Below are 5,504 nucleotides of genomic sequence, written 5' to 3'. Positions count from 1 at the left end.
TGATATTTATTATTTCTTGTTAAAATGCGTGCCTGCTTAAGAAATCAATGACCTGTTATACATATATAGTAGTCTTGTTTAACCGACACGCCCTTACCTCTGCCACATATCAACCCTGTTATACGTAATAATGTTGCAAACATCTATACCTGGAACCCTGGTTATACACTAGTCACATATGTTAGAGGTAGTTACAAAATATACACTAGTCACATAAGTCAGAGGTAGTAACAAATTATACACTAGTCACATATGTTAGAGGTAGTAACAAAATATACACTAGTCACATATGTCAGATGTAGTAACAAACTATACACTAGTCACATATGTTAGAGGAAGTTACAAAATATACACTAGTTACATAAGTCAGAGGTAGTAACAAATTATACACTAGTCACATATGTTAGAGGTAGTTACAAAATATACACTAGTCACATATGTCAGAGGTAGTAACAAAATATACACTAGTCACATATGTTAGAGGTAGTAACAAAATATACACTAGTCACATATGTCAGAGGTAGTAACAAAATATACACTAGTCACATATGTCGGAGGTAGTAACAAAATATACACTAGTCACATTTGTCGGAGGTACTAACAACATATACATTAGTCACATATGTTAGAGGTAGTTACAAAATATACACTGGTCACATATGTCAGAGGTAGTAACAAAATATACACTAGTCACATATGTCGGAGGTAGTAACAAAATATACACTAGTCACATATGTTAGAGGTAGTTACAAAATATACACTAGTGACATATGTCAGAGGTAGTAACAAATTATACACTAGTGACATATGTTAAAGGTAGTTACAAAATATACGCTAGTCACATATGTCAGAGGTAGTAACAAAATATACACTAGTCACATATGTCGGAGGTAGTAACAAAATATACACAAGTCACATATGTCGGAGGTACTAACAACATATACACTAGTCACATATGTTAGAGGTACTAACAAAATATACACTAGTCACATATGTCGAAGGTAGTAACAAAATATACACTAGTCACATATGTCAGAGGAAGTAACAAAATATACATTAGTCACATATTTCGGAGGTAGTAACAAAATATACACTAGTCACATACGTCGGAGGTAGTAACAAAATATACACTAGTCGCATATGTCGGAGGTAGTAACAAAATATACACCAGTCACATATGTCGGAGGTAGTAACAAAATACACACTAGTCACATATGTCGGAGGTAGTAACAACATATACACTAGTCACATATGTTAGAGGTAGTAACAAAATATACACTAGTCACATACGTCGGAGGTAGTAACAAAATATACACTAGTCACGTATGTCGGAGGTAGTAACAAAATATACACTAGTCACGTATGTCGGAGGTAGTAACAAAATATACACTACACATATGTCAGAGGTAGTAACAAAATATACATTAGTCACATATGTCGGAGGGAGTAACAAAATATACACTAGTCACATATGTCAGAGGAAGTAACAAAATATACATTAGTCACATATTTCGGAGGGAGTAACAAAATATACACTAGTCACATATGTCAGACGTAGTGACAAAATATACACTTCTCACTTATGTCAGAGGTAGTAACAAAATATACACTAGTCACATACGTCGGAGGTAGTAACAAAATATACACTAGTCACATATTTCGGAGGTAGTAACAAAATATACACTAGTCACGTATGTCGGAGGTAGTAACAAAATATACACTACACATATGTCAGAGGTAGTAACAAAATATACACGAGTCACATATGTCTGAGGTAGTAACAAAATATACACTAGTCACATATGTCGAAGGTAGTAACAAAATATAGACTAGTCACATATGTCAGAGGAAGTAACAAAATATACATTAGTCACATATTTCGGAGGTAGTAACAAAATATACACTAGTCACATATTTCGGAGGTAGTAACAAAATATACACTAGTCACGTATGTCGGAGGTAGTAACAAAATATACACTACACATATGTCAGAGGTAGTAACAAAATATACACGAGTCACATATGTCTGAGGTAGTAACAAAATATACACTAGTCACATATGTCAGACGTAGTGACAAAATATACACTTCTCACTTATGTCAGAGGTAGTAACAAAATATACACTAGTCACATACGTCGGAGGTAGTAACAAAATATACACTAGTCCCATATGTCGGACGTAGTAACAAAATATACACTAGTCATATATGTCGAAGGTAGTAACAAAATATGCACTAGTCACATATGTCGGAGGTAGTAACAAAATACACACTAGTCACATATGTCGGAGGTAGTAACAACATATACACTAGTCACATATGTTAGAGGTAGTTTCAAAATATACACTAGTCACATATGTCGGAGGTACTAACAAAATATACACTAGTCACATATGTGGGAGGGAGTAACAAAATATACACTAGTCACATATGTCGGTGGTAGTAACAAAATATACACTAGTCACATATTTCGGAGGTAGTAACAAAATATACACTAGTCACGTATGTCGGAGGTAGTAACAAAATATACACTACACATATGTCAGAGGTAGTAACAAAATATACACTAGTCACATACGTCGGAGGTAGTAACAAAATATACACTAGTCTGATATGTCGGAGGTAGTAACAAAATATACACTAGTCACATATGTCGAAGGTAGTAACAAAATATACACTAGTCACATATGTCAGAGGTAATAACAAAATATACATTAGTCACATATGTCGGAGGTAGTAACAAAATATACACTAGTCACATACGTCGGAGGTAGTAACAAAATATACACTAGTCCCATATGTCAGAGGTAGTAACAAAATATACACTAGTCCCATATGTCAGAGGTAGTAACAAAATATACACTAGTCACATATGGCAGAGGTAATAACAAAATATACATTAGTCACATATGTCGGAGGTAGTAACAAAATATACACTAGTCACATATGTTAGAGGTACTAACAAAATATACACTAGTCATATATGTCGGAGGTAGTAACAAAATATACAATAGTCACATATGTCGGAGGTAGTAACAAAATATACACTAGTCACATATGTCGGAGGTAGTAACAAAATATACACTAGTCACATATGTTAGAGGTAGTTACAAAATAAACACTTGTCACATATGTCAGAGGTAGTAACAAAATATACACTAGTCATATATGTCGGAGGGAGTAACAAAATATGCACTAGTCATATATGTCGAAGGAAGTAACAAAATATGCACTAGTCATATATGTCGAAGGAAGTAACAAAATATGCACTAGTCATATATGTCGAAGGTAGTAACAAAATATACACTAGTCACATATGTCGGACGTAGTAACAAAATATACACTAGTCATATATGTCGAAGGTAGTAACAAAATATGCACTAGTCACATATGTCGGAGGTAGTAACAAAATATACACTATTCACATATGTCGGAGGTAGTAACAAAATATACACTAGTCCCATATGTCGGACGTAGTAACAAAATATGCACTAGTCACATATGTCGGAGGTAGTAACAAAATATACACTATTCACATATGTCGGAGGTAGTAACAAAATATACACTAGTCACATATGTCGGAGGTAGTAACAAAATATACACTATTCACATATGCTAGAAGTTATGTACCATAAATTACCTCGCTTAATATCTGAAACGTTCATATTCATCAATATCTTATTTCAACGCTTTTAACATTGCGATAAATTATGGTTGCAGTGTAGATTGTTTTCGATTGCGGTTTTGTTGGTACACTAATTCATCAATTCGCTAAAAGTTCTAATTTTATAATATTTTAAAATTTTACCTCGTTTAAATGAGCACATTTATCGTATCGTATTACACCTTTCGATGTTGCACTTCATTTCTTTGAAAACGAATTAAAATAGAAAGAGGTTACTATAAAACAGTAATTTTTTACTGTGCGCATACCCTCCATCTAGGTTTATGTACGTAGAGCTACTGTCACTTAGTGCGCTGCTGTTTGATAATTTTCCGGCTCTTTGTTTGTGGCAATGTCGAGATCTGTCCATTGATTTTTTTTCTGGGAATATTATTAGGATCAACAGACCGAAGCCCATGCAACCAAGTAAAACCCAATTCATCAACATCGTGTTTAAGGACAAAAATAGAATAATTAGTAATGTGAAAAATATGATTTCTCCATGGATGTCAAGAATACCTCTTTTGATCCAAAAATATGTAGTTCATATGTAACAAAAGAATTTATATAAAATTGATCGTTATTGTTATGCATGATTAAAAAAACCCATATAATGCATGTCATATGAGGGGATGATTATCGGGGGCCTGCAGAATCGAAGGGGTTCTTGGTATACATTTCATAGATAATATTGCAGCGACCAAAATTGATCTGTTGCCCCCGATGCAACGTTAAACGATTTTGGAAACACGGTTCAAGGGGAGCGGACATTCTGAAACTAATATTTAATCGTCTTTGTAGATAAATACTGGATAGAATTAGAAAATATTACGATAACGCATTTTGTGAGAAACAAATGAAATTACTAAAATAACATAGATATGTCAGTGACGCTTATATAAAACCGGCGGCTTGGACCTTACCAGTGTTTGTTATAGGTAGCACTAACAGGAACAGACTTCCACACGTGGACCTTACCAATGTCAGTTATAAGTAGCACTAACAGGAACAGGCTTCCACACGTGGACCTTACCAATGTTAGTTATAAGTAGCACTAACAGGAACAAGCTTCCACACGTGGACCGTACCAATGTTTGTTATAAGTAGCACTAACAGGAACAGGCTTCCACACGTGGACCTTACCAATGTTTGTTATAAGTAGCACTAACAGGAACAGGCTTCCACACGTGGACCTTACCAATGTTTGTTATAAGTAGCACTAACAGGAACAGGCTTCCACACGTGGACCTTACCAATGTTTGTTATAAGTAGCACTAACAGGAACAGGCTTCCACACGTGGACCTTACCAATGTTTGTTATAAGTAGCACTAACAGGAACAGGCTTCCACACGTGGACCTTACCAATGTTTGTTATAAGTAGCACTAACAGGAACAGGCTTCCACACGTGGACCTTACCAATGTTTGTTATAAGTAGCACTAACAGGAACAGGCTTCCACACGTGGACCTTACCAATGTTTGTTATAAGTAGCACTAACAGGAACAGGCTTCCACACGTGGACCTTACCAATGTTTGTTATAAGTAGCACTAACAGGAACAGGCTTCCACACGTGGACCTTACCAATGTTTGTTATAAGTAGCACTAACAGGAACAGGCTTCCACACGTGGACCTTACCAATGTTTGTTATAAGTAGCACTAACAGGAACAGGCTTCCACACGTGGACCTTACCAATGTTTGTTATAAGTAGTACTAACAGGAACAGGCTTCCACACGTGGACCTTACCAATGTTTGTTATAAGTAGCACTAACAGGAACAGGCTTCCACACGTGGACCTTATCAATGTTTGTTATAAGTAGTACTAACAGGAACAGGCTT

Source organism: Mizuhopecten yessoensis, unplaced genomic scaffold (assembly GCF_002113885.1).
Source record: "Mizuhopecten yessoensis strain PY_sf001 unplaced genomic scaffold, ASM211388v2 scaffold673, whole genome shotgun sequence".
NCBI lineage: Eukaryota > Metazoa > Mollusca > Bivalvia > Pectinida > Pectinidae > Mizuhopecten > Mizuhopecten yessoensis.
Note: the sequence above shows the minus strand (reverse complement) of the source record.